Source organism: Symsagittifera roscoffensis, chromosome 2 (assembly GCF_963678635.1).
Source record: "Symsagittifera roscoffensis chromosome 2, txSymRosc1.1, whole genome shotgun sequence".
Taxonomy (NCBI): Eukaryota; Metazoa; Xenacoelomorpha; order Acoela; family Convolutidae; genus Symsagittifera; species Symsagittifera roscoffensis.
The window spans coordinates 82892685-82913783 of record NC_087063.1 but is presented as its reverse complement, the minus strand read 5'-3'; the positions used below and the strand labels follow the sequence as shown (position 1 = coordinate 82913783).

Sequence of the window (21099 nt, the reverse complement as noted above, 5' to 3'; positions counted from 1 at the left end):
TGCCATTGACACCGACTGCATTAGATCCAGGTCGACCTCTGCCAACATTATAACATCAGGCCAAAACAGAGACTTGGATGTATCTACGAAGTCTGAGCTCGCGACTATCATAATCTTTGCCTTCCTCAATTCTGCTTTGTCATACGCAGCAAAGAGAGTCTCACCTTTCTTAATCGCCTTCAATTCACCGTATCTCTGAACATCACCTTCTTAATTCACTTGTTCCGGGTACGCTCTTTCTTTTACGTGACCTGGGGGTGGTTTTGTCTGCCTGAACATCTTTGCATGTTGTCCTATTTGTGCCCTCGTCGTCAGGAATCTTCCGGGTCTTTCTTTTCGATTTCCCTCATCGTGATTCAGTTTCACATCTTGCAATGGTCTTGCATTAACTGGACCCATTGTATTGTTTGAGAGCAGTCCCTCTAAGTCGGCAAATCTCAGGGCGCTTGTGGAGCTGAAGTTTGTGCCAGCTCCTATCAACGAGTCCACGCCTGTTATTGAATACAGTCCGTTGACGGACAATCTTGCTCCATTCAACATCCTCATGGCATCTGCTGCAAATCTCACTGTCTGTAGATTCACATTCATTAGGTCCTGTTTGTATACGTGCCAGGGATAAGGTATGGGCCTCGACCACATCAACGAGCTCCTGTCTGGCTGTCGCTCCTCTCGGCTGGTACCCGTTGTCTCTGATCTTGTCTTTGACCTCGAAGTGCTGGTCGTCTTCGCTGTCGGATTGACAGGCCTTATACTTCTTCTTGGATGGACGGTTCTTCTCATTGGCTCTTCCCCCAATCGATCTTGTTCATCTGTCCTTTGCCCTGGCACAAAGTTAGGGGGCACAAAGGTTGAAATTGCCGGCTCATTCGTCGTTTCCTCCTTCTTCAGGAGTCCTGTGTCAAAGAGCTCGACTTCCATTTCATCCAGTCGCCCCTGGAAAACTTGGTTCAACCAGGCTTGTCCTTCAATAGTATCAAAGTGGATCCCATCGGTGGTTAGTCTGGCCTGATCCATAGCTCTCAGCTCGAGTTGAATGTCCCTAAGGATCATCCGTCCAGCATTCCGACTCACCAGGTTCCTCATCATAATGTTCCACCTGATGACTCCTTCATTATGTCTTCTTCCGGTCACTGTCAACGTTTTCGTGCTCATGGGTACGGTGCAGACAATCAGTACCGTGCACTTGAATTTCTGCCAGAGAGTAGTGAATAGGCACGGTACACCATCATCGACTTCCATTGTGCCTCTTCCTCATCGGAGCCTCTTGATACATTGTTCGTCCCTATTAGGATCATTATGTTAAGGATCCTCCCTGGGGTCATCAGCTCCACCATCCGAAATAGATGGGCTATCGTTGCACCTCCGAAGGCCATCACCGTAGTGATCCAGGAGGTCCTCAAGTTCTGGAGTACTCTCACCAAGCTGTCACCCAGTATCAGATGTGATGTCCCAAGTGGCGGTTGCTGCAGGTTGACTGCTGGGCTCCAAGTGGATCGATTGAAGCAGGCTCGCGAATCCGTGTCCGGAACTCCTCTGAAGCTATACTCAAACTGGTTGTTCTTCTGCACGTCAATAACTCGGGACACTTTCTTCATCGGCATTTCTCCGCCCTTGTCATCGATTTCTCCATAGGGTGCAGTCACCCCGGAACCTGGCGCATTCCTATTAGCGACCAATCGTCCAGCTGTTTATATCAATTTTCTCACTACTGGGTCACCTAGGGTGTCATTCGGGTCCGGGATTGTCACTCGACCAGTTGTAGCTGGGATTCGCGTCTCCGTCGTTTGACTAAACTCGCGAGGCGTCAAAAGTTTCATCGGGGACTGCCCACGAGGAATATTCCTTGTAGGTATCACTCTTTCTACGGCTGTCATCAACGCCAGCCGCTCCGATCGCTCTTTGTACTCTCGCCTCAAGCGCTCTATTTCTTCACCCTGTTTCCTGTTGCAATCTTCAAACAGTCTCTTCCACACATCTCTATCTTCTTCTGTACTGAGCTTGGTTTTGGTCATTTTGTCCAGTTCCCTTCTGGTCTTCTCCAGTTCTTCTACCGTTCCGTTAACATATTGCATGGTTTCTTTCGTCTGAACCTCTTCCTCTACTCTCGCCCTCTTTGGTGGCACAGCTGCTCTCAGCTGTGAACTAGACAATTCAGCCTCGCTGTTCATCTCCTGATGCATCCTTCTCAGACCAGGCCTAGTCTTGGTTGGCAGAGGCATCTCACCTGGTTGGTATGTCCGGGAACTTCCCAATCCAGGCTCGTTCGCCAAGTCACTTCCTGAGAGAGCCCTGTTTCTCCACCGCAATACCCTCATATTCGGGCGGTCTAGTACTCCTCTTTCTCCATATGCTGCCATCAATAAGACTTCCGTGGGGCGGTTCCCACGGTTATTATGCCCCAAGATGTTTATTAAGGCGGTCAGCAACATGACTACCTCTAGGTCCTCCAGAGCGAAGTCTCAATCCATCAGCCGAAGATAGATCGCATCTATCATCGTTCCTACGTACGTCTCTGCCAGGTCCATGTACTCGTTCAAATCAAAGTTGTCCATCTTCTTCTAGATTCGATTCTTATTATCAGTTTGATCAATAGAAATCAGGTGAACAATTAAACGACCAATCAGGATCTAGAAAAGAGGTCACGAAAATCACATTTGTCAGCTTCACTCTAATTTTATATTAAAATTTATTTAAATTAGTTGGATGAAAGATCTTGATCCTAAAATTTATTAAAATCAGTTTGTTGCTAAAATTTTGGAATTCGACCTAAGAATGGACAGTCCAAACTTTGGATCTATTCCTAAGAGCATCATTCGGTTATTCATGGTCAATAATTCCTTCTTACCCAGGGTCTTAATAACATAACACATAACATAACATAACAGACATATTACACATAACGCACATTTAGTATGACGCCTTCCTGTATGCAACCTAAACTCTAAACAATATTTCTTAAGTAAGTATACTTGTATAATAGTCTCAGAGAAGATTACGTGTATCAGTGCATACAGCTCCCTTGGATGCAGTCGTCCTCTGTTCGGATCGTACACTGGAAGCGAGAGTTCCTTTACTTCCCTTTCCACAAGGAAGTCTCTCAATCTCGTCAAGGACAAGACTATGTTTTCCGGGTCCACGTGCCGCTTCTCCGTCGCCCTCGTCGCCAAGAAGCCTAAGTAATTTCCCGGTATCTGTGACGCCGCCGGAGGCAAAGCTGCTACACCTCCTATTCCTGGTCTTTGCTTCCAAAGGAATTCTATGTTTTTATATTTTCTCTTAAAATCTGCTGCTAACGCTGTCTCAAAACTGATGTCTGCTGTGATCGCTATCGCACATGCTCTATTTGTGAGTAGAAAATTGCTATCTGTCAATATTATGCTACTTGAGTATTCATTTGGCAGGTCAAAATATGACCCAACTACTCTCCCTATGTCCTGTTTCTTAGGGTTCTCGCTGTTTCTGGTTCTAGATCACCTGTCTCTCTTGCTATTCTTAATTTTTTTATTAATAAATTTTCAGTGTGGGACGTCCTACCCCCACTCCCCGGACAAAAATATCCATCGACGTCCCCGTCGATCGCCTACCGGATATTAAATCGAGATTGTGCGCATGAATGAGTAATTGCCCTTCCTGGGCAGCCCAGGAAGGATCATCCCTTTCGGTTTTTATGTATTTCATGCTTTCACTATCCACATCTTGAATCGTGACACTGGTCTCCATTGGGTCCGACGTCATTTCGTTCAGCCATTCCAAGACGCGCAGATTTGCCAAGTCTTGTTCATAGGATTGCTGTTGCTCGTCGTCGAATTCTACCTCGGGCTTGGACCGGTCATCGACCCACTCCTCGTCGTGATCGTCGACTATGTCGATGACCTGTGACAAAGATATTTTTCTAGGCCCACTACTTCTTCCACTATCTTCTTCAGATCGATCCTGTCCACTACGAAGTCATCTCCGTAAGGTATCGTAAAGAGTCTGTATCGTAAACGAGCCTCTCATTAGTCTGTATCGTAAACGAGCCTGTATCGTAAACGAGTCTGTATCGTAAAGGGAAGGTCTGGTTCCAAATTTTTGGGGACCTCCATTTGTTCGGGGTCTTGCCAGTGCTCCTCCGCGTAGGGTAAGGTTTCTTCATCTGCTTCAATCACATCGTTGGGATCTAGGTCCAGTGATGGACTTGATCCTTCCTCTACGACCTCATTTCCATCGTTCTTTCCCCTGGTGATTTTCTCATTGACTTCACAGGCATCATCAGATAATCCCCCTCTTCCATGTCTGCAGGTATACACCAGTCTTCTGTCGATCGGTTATGTGGCTTATTGTTCTCGTAGTGAGCGGCTCGGCCGGTACTTAGTCTACAAAAACGTCCCTCTTGGTGCAATTCCGTAATCAAGAAGTGTCCCCTCCACTTTTTAGGAGCTTTTAAGTTCTGTCTGATAGAGTTGCGGCAACCTTATCGCGTTATATTTGTACAGGACCTCGTCTTCTTCTCTTCTCTTACCTCAAAGCCTCAATTCTGTCCTTGTTCAGATATAAACTTCCCTCTTTCTGCATAAAGTATTGTCTCAGAATGCGGTAACTGTCTTCCTCCAGGTCACCTTTGTGCATTTTCCAGATCACCTTTGTCCATTTTCGATACACCTTTTCAGGTTGCTCGTCATGCGGTAATTTCTCTGCGCTCTTAGTAGGTCCGAGAGTCTGTATCTCGCCTTCAAGTACGTCTTCATGATCATCATCTGATTATTCATTTCATCTGGCTGATGCGTGTCATCTTCCATCTTAAGGCACCAAATCTTCGCCAACGGTTGTGTTTCTTGTTCGAACGGTTGAATATCAGTCCTGACTAACTGTAACATTCGTCTACTGTAGTCACACATGAGGCTTAAGAAAAATAGGCCCTATAACCATTGGCTCAAGAGTCAGGGACACTATCTCTTGTGTTTTTCTGCCTCAAATCAGTCGGAGCCAATTCGGTTCGCTTGTGACATGAGACTACAACCCGTTACAGCTTAAAGGCTACTACCAAAATATCCCCCACTCTAAAAATAAGCACGTCCCCATACTTAGGTCTCTAGATACCCAGAATACATGAACGCCGTTAAAAACCGGGTCGGAACAATCCGTTAAGTTACTTTTTATTAGACAGTGGAACTTTGATCCATTTCAGATGGATCAACCTACAACTCGCCTTAACTCAACATAACAACCATAAAACACACTCTAGAAATTTAAATTGGGTACTCACATCGTAGCACGCTCAAGAACTGGGAGTAATTAAGTTAGTAAGCAACTCGAGAATTAAATAATATAACTAAATGAGTTTTATGTTTATCAGTTTCAATAACAGGAACAAGTTTGAACTCTAGAGTATAGTTTCTCGTGAACCATTGGGACACTCAAGCTGTCCACCTTTCCATCGAAGGTTCACTCTAGTCCAGTTTGAATAATAATCCAGTCGAGCAATAATAGTCCAGTTCTCGGGAATACGCTTCCTTCTGTTTCAGATAGGACAGCTCTACTCTAGTTTTTTTGTGACGGAAATTGCGAATGGCAATTTCCTACTGCTTTATCTGGCAACTTTCCCGCGATTGTTACTCGATCGTTCTGATTTCTCTTTTTCGGTTTTCAGTTATCGCGAGAAAATCGTGCATGACAGGCTCCATTCGAATTTTTGAAAAATCAAATTTCACTCCAAAATTAAGCGTTTTTGTTTTTCTCAAGGTCAAACTTCCAAATATGACCGACTGGCACATACTCCCGGACTCAAGATCGATGTCCTCATCGCGTGCTGTCGTCTGCCAGTGAGTCCCAGAAAACCGAGTGTTGCTCAAGGTACAGTGCCAGTGGTCATTTACAGAAGTTTGCAGCAGACTTAAGCTTATCTACATCCCAAAATTCACGGCCATGTAAAATTTTCACACTATCGCTAAACATCAATCAAAATCTGCACACACCTGCACCCTTGAATTCTCGCTTTTCAAGCCAATTGTTTAAAATTTCTTTTGTGCCATTCAATCAGGAAATTATCATGCAGCATTTTGGTTTATATAGTAAATATAACATATTAATAACAATATCTGATTCGTTAAAATTTCTTTTTCGTGAACCCAGGTTTCATCCGGATTCACACTCAAGCCCCCCTTCCCTCTCAAGACTCAAGATCTCTTCGAACCATCCGCTCATTTCGCACTCTTCGCCTTGGAGGTGCCGTCCCCTGAAGTACTGGATACGGCAAACTGTCTCAACAGTTCTTCTTCATCATCGGAGCTAATCACGATCTCCTCCCAAGCCTTCAGCTGTTCATAGGATCGCATCCATTCCCTTTGCTCCTGCAACCTCTTTGCCTGGTTGGGTAGTGCCTTCACCCTAGATTCCCGGTTCAAACAAAAGGAGTTGTGCAGGCTCAGGCTCACGTTCTTCGCCAAGTCCTCCTCTAGTATCGATTCCCTCGCTTTGGTATTGCCTCTAGACATTTTACCCACTCTTTTCCATCCTGCCGTGATCGCATTTCGATGGATTAACAGGGGTCTCTTGAAAGCTTCCGGCCCAATCTCGGCCTGGAACTGTCGATACTCCTTTTGATGCTTTCTCATGTGATCTTTCGTTGTCATGTACAACCAAGACGTCAGTGTCGCTCGAAACCATGGAAAGTACCTCTAGCGGCTCCATACGTGTCTGACTTCCATTGGTATGGCGAATACTTTGCATGCAGTCTCAAACAACTCGAGTCTCCTGCTGTAGTCTATCGCATATATTGACTCAGCCGTTGGCGTCTTCGCTTCCCGATACTTCGTTATATTCTCTTCTATCCATCTCAGAGCCAGCATCGTACTCACTACTAAGAGCGTCACCTTCTGCCGGTGATCCGGTAATCCGATCGACCGAATTTCTTCCATATCCCACACCAGGCAGAGGTTCTTGTGATCTGGATACCACACCGTTTGTGCCAAACAGTGGCATGGGCCTTCTCTATGGGTGATCTCAATGCTCCTGAGGTTACGCTCCCCCGAGGCTTCCAAGAGAGGCTCAAGCTCCATCATTTTCTCATGCATCGTGTCGTTCTCTCCCATGTTTGGAGCACCCCCCACAGGTTTTCCGATCACGTTTTGTCTCTCGTGATCGCTTGTGTTCTCACTTTCCAATTTCATAAGCTCTTCTCCCCAGATTTCACTCAAGTCATCTCTCAACTCTTTCGGTACTGTCGCTCTGATTTTCCTCAACAACTTGTGCGAGTGATGCGATACCCGAGCCAACCTCACGCACTTGGGCACTGAGAAGGCCTTGTCCACCAATATTCTCTGGCTGGATGCTTCCACCATCGCCATGTGCAGTGGGTGGTGGCTTCCGCACAAATTGGCCATCATTGACCCTATCAGGGATATTGCGTTCAATGGCAGGCCATAAGCTTCGCTCATGGGAAACCCCATTTCCGCCTCGAGACCCACCTTCCAGCTCCGGATATGTTTTTGAGTCACCTGCAACACCCCAGGCCATGATTCCACGCTCAACGCAGTCACTAAATGGTGTTCAGACTCTAGCCTCTCCAGTGACTGCAGACTACACATTCTCGAGAAGAATCCGAGAGCTGTCGCTATGTTCACCGTAGTTCTCGCGTAACACTCCGCCACTATTTGTACTTCACTTTTCTCCCTTTCCGTGATGTCTTCAAACCAAGTAACCAGATCTTCTTTTTGAAAGGACAGTATCCTGACACATGATCGTCTATCGCAGGTGTGCTCTCCACTCCCACACGTAGAATCCAGACAGCTACCCGGCTCCATCTTCTTTGCTGACTCGAGATTGTTCGTCTTTTCGCCTGACTCCTTCATCTGAGGTTCCTGCTGATGTTCAGCCCGCAGCATCTCAAGCAACCTCAGAGTCTGCGTCTTCTCGAGCTCTTTCTTTAGAACACCAAGATCCGGATATGCCTCAGTCGTCTGTTGCGCTCGCGTCATCGATGGCACCTTACTCGAGCTCTGGCCTGTCGATCTTGCTGATGGCCTAGTTGGTAGTGGGAATTCTCCTGCGCCATATTCGGTATTGTTACTCAGGCCAGGATTCCTTGCCAAGTCAAAGCCCCTTACTCCTCCATCCACATTCCAAGACAACCATCTGGTCTGTTCCTGATTTGATATTCCCTCGGTAGTGTAGCCGACCATCAAGACAGCCTCCGTCGCAGACTCCCTGCACTCACCCTGTTCTTCCAACTGGAGGATGGCATTCGGCATTACCGCCATTCTCTCGTCTATCTGGGTATAATCCAGGTCCCTCAGGCGTCTGTACAGCTCATCGAGAGTAGGCTTCTTCAGGGCCGCGGGCATGGATTTCCAGAACCTGTCTGCCATTCTCTGTGACTTCGGGATGTATTCAAGTATTAACCAGCTCAAGAATTACCTTACCGACTCAAGAATTACCCAACTCAAGAATTCTCTAGAAATGTTCCCTTGCAAATACTTGCTGCAGGTGTCGATTATCGCGAGTTCAATCAAGATTTCCCTTTCTGTCTCTCGCTTGAGTATAGTTGGATTTTCAACTTGTTTTTCAAACTTGATCTGAAAACAGAAACCATATTGAGACTTAACATGTCATGTCCCTAACCTAGAAACCCCCCTTTTACCAGTATGGTTAAAATCTTATCATTTTCATTCCACTTAAAACAATTCAATTGGAATTTCTTTAAAAGCATGCAGATTCATTTTATGTTTTAGCACCGTTAATCCTTCTAAAATTCAATTGTCATGCCAATCGCGTCTTAAGATCCCTTTACCTGTGCCGCACCCCAGTACCTAACTCGAGACTCCTCCCTCACGCCCAACTCGAGACCCCCGTGTGCCCAACTCAGGCGATGCTCAAGTAGTATTTCTTGTGAAGATACACTATCATCTCAGTTTCCGCGAAGACTACGTGTAGGATAGCGTACAATTCCCTTGAGCTCAATTTGCCCCTGTTTGGGTCATACACCGGCATTGAGACCTCCGTTATTCCTCATTCAATCATGAAGTCTCGTAGTCTTGTTAGTGCCAACATCACGTGTTCGGGATCAATTGTATTCCTGTCATTGACCCTCGTCACTAGGAAGCACAGATATTTGCCCGGGACTTGTGCTACTGATGGTGGAAGCGCTGCCATCCCTCCCAGTCCTGGTCTCTGTCTGAACAGAAACTCCACGTTCTGGTACTCTCTTTTGAAGTCAGCAGCTTCCAATCTTGATTTGAAACTCATGTCCGCCATGACGCAGATCGCGCTAGTCCCGTTTGACAGGATGAAGTCGCTATCCGTTATCATGATGTTTTCCGAGTACTCATTGGGTATTTCGAATTTCGTTTTGAAATTCCGACCTATGGTAGGCTCTGGCTCTTCTTCTTCCAGTTCCAATTCGCTTGTTTCTCTCACTTCCTTGAGCTTCTTTATCATCAAATTTTCGGTGTGGGTAAGTCCTACCCCCACTCCCCGGACAAAAATATTTATCGACGTCCCCGTCGATGTTGTCGGGTCTGAATTGTCCGGAGGAATGTCCAGTGGCCTGTCTGTTGCCGTCTATCCGAAAAGAGGGTCCTCTGTCTTCATATAATTTGCCGATGACACGTCGACTTGTTGAATGCTTTGTCCTTCGTGGCTCTCGTCTTTGACATCGCGCATCCACTCTAGTATCCTCAAGTTCGTGTTCTCCCTCCTCTCTATCTCACTCTGTTCGAGATCCGTCTCTAATTCTGGTGTCGAGTAGTCTTCCTGCGGATAGTGCCCACGATCGTCAATGACCTGCCATTCCTCGGCTTCCAGTTCGCCTGCACTCAGTAGTTCCTCGCCCAATTTGTCTGGCTGTATCTTATCGATCAAGAAGTCATCCCCGTATCTGTTGTACCTCATGCCGGTCCGTTTACGATTGCCAGTCCTGGTTCCCGGTGGTATTGGTCGATCTGGCTCCATCCAGTTCGGCACCTCATCTTGCTCCGGGTCGTTCCAGTCTTCTTCTACAAACGATCCTGCTTCAGACTCCACCTCTATCTTTTCATTGTCGTCCAAACTCAAGTTCTCATTACCATCATTTTTCTCTCTGGTGCCTTTTTCATTCACTTCACACGCTGGCTCTACCACCAGGTACTCGAGACCCTCCATGTCCTTAGATAAGCACCAGTCCTCCGGGGACGGGACGTGAGGCTTCAGATTTTCATAATGTGCTGCTCGCCCAGTACTCAAGCGGTAGAACCGTCCTTGTTGATGTACTTCCGTTATCATGAATGGTCCCCTCCACTTCTTGAGTATTTTCTTTGTTCCCTTAGGCGGTATGACATTTTGGAAGACCCACACGTATTGGCCCACTTCATATGGCTTTGCTTGTAATATTTTTTCGTCATATTTTCTGCGTTGTCTCATTTGCGCTTGCGCCGTGTTCCTCCTGCATAGCTCGTTTAGCTCCTGTTGTCTTTTGATCGCTTCTTTCACGTATGCCTGAGGCGACGTCCTTTTCCCCTCGTATTCCGGGTAAAAGAATGTCAGAGGCATTGCTCTCTCCCTGCCCGTCAACATCATGAAAGGACTGATGCCCGTCGTTGAGTGCTGTGTCCTGTTGTAGGACCCTACTACCTGTGGCAGGTATTTATCCCAGTCCGTGATGTATCTTGAGCAGTACACCCTTAACATGTTGACCAGTGTCCTGTTCTGTCTCTCTACCAACCCATTGGTCTGTGGATGGTAGGTCGTCGAGTGTGCTTGAGCAATGTGCGATCTCCTCATCAATTCTTTTGTTCTTTTGTCAAGTCCCCCACAAAAGCTTTGCCGTTGTCCGACTGGAAAGTCATTGGACAACCATACCGCGATATCCAATGCGTTATCAGATGATCACATGTCTCCTCGGCCGAGGCTGTCTGGCACGGAACCGCTTCTGCCAACTTTGTGAAGTGATCTATTATAACCAGTATCTGGTTATATCCTGACTCCGCCATGCAGATTTTTTGATGGTCTATCTGCACCACTTCATTGAACTCTGAGCTCTCAACGGACTTGAGGGGAAACTTCATCTTCCTTGGGTCTTTTACCTGGAGACATGCCAGGCAGGCATTCACCCATTTCTCGCAAGCTTTTCTCATTCCTGGCCAATCAAACCTGTGAAGTATCCTTTGTTGTACTTTATCTATCCCCTGGTGGCCCATCTGGTCGTGCGATCTGAAAAGCACCTCCGTTTGATACAATTGTGGTAGTATGATGAGGTTGTGTTTGTGTAATATCTTCTCCTCATCTTTCCTCTTGCATGCTACCACCCCATCAGCTGTGTGGTAGAGTAAGTCTTTCTTTTCTTTGTAGAACTGGCTCAAGATCTTGTAGCTGTCTTCCTCGAGTTCCCCCTTCTCCTTGACCCCCGACTGGATCCATTTGGATAGGTTACTTGTCATTTTGTCATTCTTTTGGGCTCTTATTAGGTCTGACAGCCTATATCTCGCCTTGACATGCTCCTTTAGCGCCATGATCTGTCCATTCATCTCAACAGGGTTGTGGATGTCATCACTCAGCTTCACGCATATCATCCTTTTCACGATTTTCATATCATCTTCTGGCACCAGATTCGTTCTGACTTTTGAGTTGCATGATAGTTCCCTGAATGGCTTCCTTGAAACCGCAATTTTCTCAAGTTCTTCACCACCTCGTATATCCTGTATGTCCAGATTGTACGTTCCTGAAGATGGATCCGTCTGTAACTCCCTGTCGTGTTGCCTTATCTTCTCTTCCGCCAATACCATGCACAGACTGTCTTGGTTTTCGCTGCTCTCATCCGAGTCTTCATCCCATTGTTCACCGGACAATTTTCCTTCCTCGGTTTCTTCTTCCGTGAACATGGACCACTCCCCGGACTCTTGACCTAGTCCCAGGTGTTCAGTAACTTCTTTGAACGCCACTTTCTTTTTCCTAACCTTGGTCTGCTCCAGAATGTTTTCGGGGATTTTGTCAACTAGTGACCGCACGACATCTTTGCTGTCAGTGACGCTTCCTCTTGAGGAGTCAGTATTGTTCACTGTTTCTTTTCTCCGAAGTAGGTGACTTCCGGTTCCTCTTGACTCTTCTCTTGGATCACGGGCTTATCATCTGATAGTTTCTCGAGCAACCTCATTAAGTCATCATCTATCTGTGCAGTTCCCGCTTCTACCTGGTTAAGATCATAGCCTTTTGCCTTGAGCGTCTCCCTCACGATCTTCGACTTGAGTATTATCTCTATCGGAATCCTTCTGCTCTTCTTCAAGATGGTCTTTCCTGGAGGTTCTTTAGGTAATTCAGGATGATCTTCAATCGGTTTGCCTGATTTGTCCAGCCATCTCGTGAGTGGAAGACTGTCGTACGTTTCCTTGTCCATGAAGGAGAAGCCATCTTTGATTTCAGGTCTGTCTGCCTCTCTTTGCTCTTGTCTCTCATAGAACTCCGTCTTCTTACTCAAGCTGTCGGCATTCTGATGTTTATCTCGTGTTCTATGCTCAATTATCATGTTGTATCCGTCCAGGCGAACTATCCACCTCCCAATGTAACTTTGGTCCATTGAGTACGTTTTCAGCCAGCTCAGTGCTCTGTTGTCGACTCGCAACTTGAATGGCTCACTGCCCAGGTATGCCCTGTCTTTCTCGACAAAGGTAACCACCGCGAACATCTCTGCTTTCGGTGCTCCGTACTTCTTTTCCGTGTCACTTAGGACTTTGCTCCCGTACGCTATTGGTCTCAAGACTGTCTTCCCATTCCATTTTTGTTCTTGATGGAGAATTCCAGAAATCGCGACTACCGACGCATCCGTGTCCAGCACGTACATCCCTTTCTCAGTCGGCATACCCAGTACTGGTGCCTCACATAGCTCTTTCTTTATTCTCTGGAATGACTCTTCTGCTGCGTTGTTCCACGTGAACTTCTTGCCCTTGTGTCTCATTAATTGTTGCATCGGGTATACCTTGTCCGCATAGCCTTTGATGAACTCTCTATAATAGTTAGCGAAACCCAGGAAGCTCATCAACTGGTGTTCTGTCTTCGGTGATTTCCAGGTTAGGACTGCTTCCTCGGCGTCCGGATCAGGTCTGATGCCGTGCTTGTCTACCATCCTGCCCAAGTATTTTATTGAGTCCTTGAGTATCTCGCACTTTGATGGTTTACACTTTAGCCCCGACCTTTTCTCTCAATGAGGTCTTCTAGTGTGGGCGTCGCTATTACTACGTCATCCACGTAGCACATTACCAGATTGCCATACTTCTTCGTCACGCCTATCAGCGCGTGTGCCATCAACCGCTGAAACGTGGCTGTGGCATTGCAAAGTCCAAACGGCATCCGTTTCCATTGAAACAGACCCAACTCGCAGGCAAACCCTGTCTTGTCCCTGTCCTGCTTCCTTAGTGGTACCTGCCAAAAGGCCGAGCCTAAATCAAGAGTCGTAAAAAATTTTGCATCACCTAATTTCGAGAGGCTCTCATCAATCCTAGGTATGGGATAGGCATCCTTCACCGTGACGGAGTTCAGGTATCGAAAGTCACAACAAAACCTCAACTGGTCGCCTTTCTTTTTGGCCATCACTATTCCACACGCCCACGGTGACTTGGATGGTTCTATCATGTCATACTCTAGTAACGTCTCGATTTATTTTCTACACGCCTCCGATTTGTGTGGGGTCATGCGCCTCGCCCCCTCCCTGTGCGGTACCGCGTTCTCCTCAAGTTCTATTTCATGCTCAACGAAATTACAACACCCGATATCCGCTTTATGCCTCGAAAAAACTTCTTCGTTCCGCTCTAGTACGTCCTTGATGGCTTCGAGCTGTTCATCTGTCAGTTTGCCCCTCAAATGTTCAATCTCCGGCAGAACCGGTTTATCAGTTTGCATTTCATCTAGTGTGGGTCGCTCTGGAAAGTTCGAACAGCTCGACAGCCCATCGTCCGTTTCTGACTTAAGTGATTTAATAAGACCTGAAGAATCTTTTATTTTCTGCAATCGTCTCAAGATACAAAATTTGTCCCTGTGATTGGGACAATCAACAACTTCATTCTGTTTTGAGTTCTCAATTGTTTCATATCGAGTTTTAACCGGTAAAGCATATCCCAGTTTCCTCCCTCTCTGTATCGTGATCGGTATATCAGGGGTATTCAACAAGACACTGACGCAGAGGCCGCTCTTCGTTATCGAGAATGATCTTCCTAAAACAGCAGCACTTTGACTATTAGGATTCGGAACTATACACACTTGCTTGTTGTCACTTAGTTCATTGTAATTTTTCATCCTCAAGCCTACGATTGCCGCTTCATTCGCCTTTAACCTCACCCTCCTACTCAAGAATACCGGTGCTTTGGTTTCATTTGCCATTATTAAATTTACCGGTTTGATTGCGTACCTCCTATCCGGGTTCCGTATCCTGAACATTGCGTTATTTAGATCAATCGCTACATCGAAATTCCTGATGAAGTCTCTGCCCAAAACGAATTGGTCAGATTCATCTAGGTTTTCTACCACGAGAAAGCTCATCCACAGGTTACGTTCCCCCAAATTGAGGGCTATTATCGGCGTCCTGCCCAGCACCCGAAAGGCCCCTTTGTTTGCAGCTGACAGCCGTATTCTCGAGTCTATCAAATCACCTTTGTTAAAGCCCATTCGTTCCCAAGTTTTGATTGGTATGACGCTCAAGACTGCTCCCATATCAAGTAACCCACGTAACTGAGTCTTTTTGCCACTTATGTCTAGCACGTGCCCTGTCACATCTGCCTCCGTCCCGATGTGCATCGCATCTTCTTCAAGCATGGCGCAGTGTCCAATCGATCTCACTTTCAACTCTTCTTTCCCTACGTAGATTTGCCCAATTAGGTCTTCGTCACATGTTATCATTGTCTTGGTATAGATGTTGATTCCATCTATATTTAGCATCACCTCGTGTGGACCATAAGCTTCAGTATACCTGTTATCAACACGTACCGACTTGCTGCCCCCTCTCGTGAGTAGTGCTCTCAACGCTCTAGAAGTCGTTCGTGGGCTTATACAACTCAAGTAATCTGCGTACACGTCAATGTGCATTATTGTCTGGTCGCTCAGTTCGCTCAAGTTTCTGGTTACCTCGTGGCCGCCCACTGTGATTATCGACATTATTCTAGCCCCGATTTTCGATATGCCGAATGGCTTTCCCGTCACCATTTTTACAGTGTTACAATTCGCGGTCTTTGTCGAGCCCGGTACAGCCTCTGGTGTTGGCTTTGATCCAGTTAATGCTTCGTTGAAATTCTGTCTTTCGATCTCCTGCTTTAGTCGTTGCTCTATTTCTTTCGCAGCCAGATCCTGTTTCACCTTGGTAATTGCTTCCGTCGCCGCTTTCTCATAATTTATCTCTAGAGAGTTCCCGGCTGCGGATTCTATCGCACCATTAACATGTGTTACAGCTTTCACTGTTTTTGTCGGCAATTCCGTGCTTGGTGCTCCTAATTTCCTAGATTCAAACTCGTTTTGTCTATTCCGCTGATTCTGCACCGCCGCTAATGCCAACTTATGTTTGGGGTGACTCTGGTCCTTGACCGCTTCCCAGAACAAGGGACAATCCATTCTGAAGTGCCCTTCTTGGTTACAGAAGAAGCATCTCGCGCCTATCTTGATGATTAAGCCACTATAGTACTCGTGTTCCTCCATCTGGCTCATGTCCTCCTCATCCGGTGCGTATCCTAGACTCTTCATGCCTTGTTTGTATGTTGTGCAGTCAGCCACGTGGTGATCCGCCGACCCGCAGTTCGCGCATGATCTGCGCTTGTCCATGTCATCTCTAGGCTTGTACCATGACGACATCTGAGGTTGGCTTCCCCCTTGCGTGTTCCTGTTTTCTGAATATGAGTATTTCTTGGGCTTCATCAGCATGTATTCCCTTGATTTCTGTCTCATTTCTTCTGGGATCGGTGCGCTGTCTTTCGACAATGTGTAGTATGTTGCTAACATTGTTCGTAAGTCATCACTTTTTACCCCATCAATGAACTTCGAGGCAATGCTAAAGTTTCTTCTGTTTGTCGACTCCTCTGGGTCACTCCTTGTTCTCAAGCTCTCAAGGTCATCTAGGAACCGATCAATTGACTCATCGTCCCTCTGCCTTCTCTTTTCAAATCGCATCATCGCTTGGTGACCCTTCATGCCTGACCCGAATCGATTCAGCAATATTTCGAAGATTTTGTCCGCAGTATCGCGTTCTTCTTCTTTCTTTGCAACCACGCATTTTAATGCCGTGCCTTCCAAGTTGCTGAGTATGGCTGTGCATGCTTGTCTTTCATCATTTAAGTTATCTTGCTCTAGGTGTAATCTCATCACTTCCACCCAAGTGTCAATGCATCCATCGGAGTCGTCTTTGAATTCTTTTGGCTTATTGAAAGTTTTTCTTGATTTTCCGTCTCTCCTATCGCTCGAGTCAGTGTTCCTCGTGGCGAAGGCCTCTAGAGTCCTGTTCATCATCTCCCAAGTGCTTGCCCACGTCATGGCATCCGGACCTGCGTTGCTGTTAGCTGTTGAGTCCCCCGGACCACTCATTGTGTTTGATGTTCCATTTTTCATGATTGTTTTAGCAGCCGTTGGTGCTATGCTTACCGCATCCCGGTTTAAAGGCAACGGTGTCGATTGCCGTTTTTTCCTTTGTGGTTCCACAAAGTCAACTCTGGTGCCTTGCGTGCGATCCGCTGCCGGTCTTTCTTGTGAGGTAGAATTTCTCAAGATTGCATCCAATTTCGCCTGTATTGCACACGAACTTTCGGCATGATTCCTGTTCATTGTGTCCATTCTCTTTTCCAGGCTACCTAATTGGCTGTTGACATCATCATATCGGCTTTTCAACTGTTGCATATCTTTTTTGATGTTCTTATCTCGTTCTTCATTGGTGGCATCTACCTTGTCCGACATCTGCTGGAGTCTCTCGTCTGTCGCCTTAGCCAGGTTAAAATAACTATCCAGATACTCGTGTTTGTTGTATTTCAACTCTTTCCTTATTAAGTCTCTATCTTCCTCACTGTACTTTAGTTTTTTGTCGATCTGATTTAGTTTTGTCATCAGGTCGCCAAGCTCAAGAGTAGCTGTTTCATGATCAGCCGTTGTCTTGTTTTCGGCTGTCGCTTCCGTTCTGGCTTGTTCTTCCTTTAGGTCGGCTTCTGTCGCCTTCGTGCTCACTGTCCCAAATGTTCGTGCTCTTTCAGTTTTTGATTCTTCGGCCGTGTTGTCTCTCGATTTCATTCCGACCATTATCGCCAACTTTTCTGTAAAAGATGTCTTCTTTACTTGGGAGTCGTCTTTCACCGTTTCTCGGGTATTGCCTGTTGTGTCTTCCAACGCGTCTATCGGCGAAAACTCCACGGTTTTTGGATTTTGATCTTCCATATGGGGCATCGGTGTGGATTCAGTTGTCTTCTTCTCCACTTCATCTACGCTCTGGTCTGGTGTCTCTAGATCGATTTCAATTGTGGGCTCCGCCTGTTTGTCTTTAGCACCTTCTCTCGTCTTGTTCTCAGTACCACTCCTCGTGCTGACCATACTAACTGAAAAGTTATCTTTTGTCTTCTTTTGGCCCATTGATGTCGTTCCGCGCAGCGACGAGTTATATTTCGTGTTTGATCCAGTTGACCTTTTTTCGAGCACCGGTACCCTACTCCGTCTCATTATTTCTATTTGCAATTGCTCCTATTTACAATATTACTATATACACAATTCTATTCTAAGAATAAAATCTTTTGTGGAAAAATTATTAAAAGGAAATATACAACGTGATAAAAACGATGTTCCCAGTTCTCTTTCAAAACCTTTCGAGAAACTTTCTTTATTTGTGGTCACAACCGTACCGGGTTCCCACTAGTCTTGTTCTGTTTTAATTCTGTCTTAAAATACTTATTGTAAATTTACTCCAATTTTTATACCGTCCCAAGACTTCCAGTTACCGTCCCTACTCTTCTTTGTACCGTCCCAGGCTTCTTTCTACTGTCCCAAGAATGTTCGGTACTGTCCCAGTACTTTTTGTCAGTGTCCCAAGACCCCTGTCCCGAGAGTACTATCCCAGGACCACTGTCCCAAGACTGTCCCAAGACTACTGTCCCAAGACTAGTGTCCCAAGACTACTGTCCCAAGACTAGTGTCCCCAGGCTAGTGTCCCAAGACTACTGTCCCAAGACTACTGTCCCAAGGCTACGGTCCCAAGACTACTGTCCCAAGACTACTGTCCCAAGACTACTGTCCCAAGGCTACTGTCCCAAGGCTAGTGTCCCAAGACTACTGTCCCAAGACTAGTGTCCAAAGGCTACTATCCCAAGACCAGTGTCCCAAGGCTACTGTCCCAAGACTACTGTCCCAAGGCTACTGTCCCAAGACCACTGTCCCAAGACCACTGTCCCAGGACCACTTTCCCAAGACCACTGTCCCAAGACCACTGTCCCAAGACCACTGTCCCAAGACCACTGTCCCAGGACCACTGTCCCAAGGCCACTGTCCCAAGGCCACTGTCCCAAGACCACTGTCCCAAGACCACTGTCCCAAGACCACTGTCCCAAGACCACTATCCCAAGACCACTGTCCCAAGACTGTGCCGTCCCAAGACTGTACTGTCTCAAGGCTGTACTGTCCCAAGACTGTACCAAGACTGCTCTGGTCCAAGACTATCCCAGGACTGCACTGTCCCAAGACTTCTTTGGCACTGTCCCAAGCCCTCTCTGGTACTGTCCCATACTTCTTTGGCACTGTCCCAAGACAGTTAACAAGTGTTTGAGCGGTGGGACCTCCTTCTTCTTCGTTGTAGGGACTTCTTGATTCACTGTACCTTGTACCACCACTCAAGCTCTACGGTCCCAAGACTACTGTCCCAAGACTACTGTCCCAAGACTACTGTCCCAAGGCTACTGTCCCAAGGCTAGTGTCCCAAGACTACTGTCCCAAGACTAGTGTCCAAAGGCTACTATCCCAAGACCAGTGTCCCAAGGCTACTGTCCCAAGACTACTGTCCCAAGGCTACTGTCCCAAGACCACTGTCCCAAGACCACTGTCCCAGGACCACTTTCCCAAGACCACTGTCCCAAGACCACTGTCCCAAGACCACTGTCCCAAGACCACTGTCCCAGGACCACTGTCCCAAGGCCACTGTCCCAAGGCCACTGTCCCAAGACCACTGTCCCAAGACCACTGTCCCAAGACCACTGTCCCAAGACCACTATCCCAAGACCACTGTCCCAAGACTGTGCCGTCCCAAGACTGTACTGTCTCAAGGCTGTACTGTCCCAAGACTGTACCAAGACTGTACCAAGACTGTCCCAGGACTGCACTGTCCCAAGACTTCTTTGGCACTGTCCCAAGACCTCTCTGGTACTGTCCCATACTTCTTTGGCACTGTCCCAAGACAGTTAACAAGTGTTTGAGCGGTGGGACCTCCTTCTTCTTCGTTGTAGGGACTTCTTGATTCACTGTACCTTGTACCACCACTCAAGCTCTAGTAAAAATTTTCCCAAAAACCCTCTCTTAGTGGCCAAATGCTGACCCACCTTTTTTAGTTACCTCTTTTTCAATCCGATTTTCGCGTTTCAATCCGATAACGCGTTTTCCTCCCCCCTGCTAGCGATCTTATGGGGTATCACAAAAACTGTCTATGTCTGTTCCCCCCTACCGATCAGACCAGGGTGCCTACCTTAACCTGATTTCAATTTTGGATATCCGCTTCCTATGGCCAACGCGTGTAAATATCTAATGTAACTAAGTCGATGATGCCGAGCAATTAGTTACTCTAATGTGTCCCCCCTTTTTACAAATTATAACCGCCAACCTCTAACTTAACCAGCCCCCCTTCTAACCTACCCCTTTTTAGCCCCCCTTCTTAAGCCTAAAATTACCTTAAGCGCCGGGTGCTAAACCTCTCAAGAGAAAACCGTAGACCTGTCTCCAGGCCTGCTCAAGTAAAAACGTTCCTCAAAACCGGGGGATTTCGCTTATCCAATTTTACACTTATCTCCTATAATGTAATGTGGATTTTAACGATACCCGTTCTGCCCAACTTGAGAACTCGAGAACTGCCAAATCCTTCTTGGCTACTTTCCCACTCGACTGGTCACCTCTTCCAGTCCAGTCTCCTATTGGTTCAGCTCAAGTGCTCCTGAACCACTTTCCCACTCGGCTGGTCACCTCTTCCAGTCAAGTCTCCTATTGGTTCAGCTCAAGTGCTCCTGAACCACTTTCCCACTCGGCTGGTCACCTCTTCCAGTCAAGTCTCCTTGTTGTCCAGCTAAGTTCCAAGCTATCTGAAAACCCTTGACAACGCCCCACACTCGGGCACTTTATTGAGGTTACTGGGTTAAATTGCTAGAATTATCGAAATGATCGAACTTGTAAAACAGTATGGGTATACTATTTAATTAATATAAAGGTTTGATCCAACTAATCTGGTGTCAAAGTCACTGTCTTTTTTCGTTTTATGGTTTTTGTTTTGCTTTTTGTCTTTTTGCTCGTGTTTTTGTCCCCCTAGTTGCCCTCTTTTTCTCGGTTAGCTAAGCCTCGTTCGGAGAGCGTACCAGGAAGTTTTCTCGAGTTTTCTTAAAAAGCTATCACGGTACAACCGGAAGGTTTGCACGTTCCTGCCGAACCGTACCACCGGTACTCTAGAATGGGCATGCAGCCCGAAGCTGTCTCAAGTGGGTTCGACTCCGTAGTCTTGATGTCGTAAACACCCAGGAGCGCCATAAAAACACTATGTAACATTCGTCTACTGTAGTCACACATGAGGCTTAAGAAAAATAGGCCCTATAACCATTGGCTCAGGAGTCAGGGACACTATCTCTTGTGTTTTTCTACCTCAAATCAGTCGGAGCCAATTCGGTTCGCTTGTGACATGAGACTACAACCCGTTACAGCTGAAAGGCTACTACCAAAATATCCCCCCACTCTAGAAATAAGAACGTCCCCATACTTAGGTCTCTAGATACCCAAAATACATGAACGCCGTTAAAAACCGGGTCGAATTTACTTTTTATTAGACAGTGGAACTTTGATCCATTTCAGATGGATCAACCTAAAACTCGCCTTACCTCAACATAACAATCATAAAACACACTCTAGAAATTTAAATTGGGTACTCACATCGTAGCACGCTCAAGAACTGGGAGTAATTGA

At 46.5% G+C, this 21099-nt stretch overlaps 1 protein-coding gene across 1 annotated transcript in view; it reads right to left on the bottom strand.

The window, feature by feature from the left end:
• The window catches only part of LOC134840025 (motile sperm domain-containing protein 1-like), a 484177-nt gene extending 470254 nt beyond the window's left edge, over positions 1 to 13923 (bottom strand). The window contains exon 1 of the mRNA XM_063855651.1: positions 13914 to 13923. The gene's annotated coding sequence lies outside the window, so the exon portion shown is untranslated. The remainder of the gene's footprint in view (positions 1 to 13913) is intronic.
• Between the last annotated feature and the right edge of the window lie 7176 nt (positions 13924 to 21099).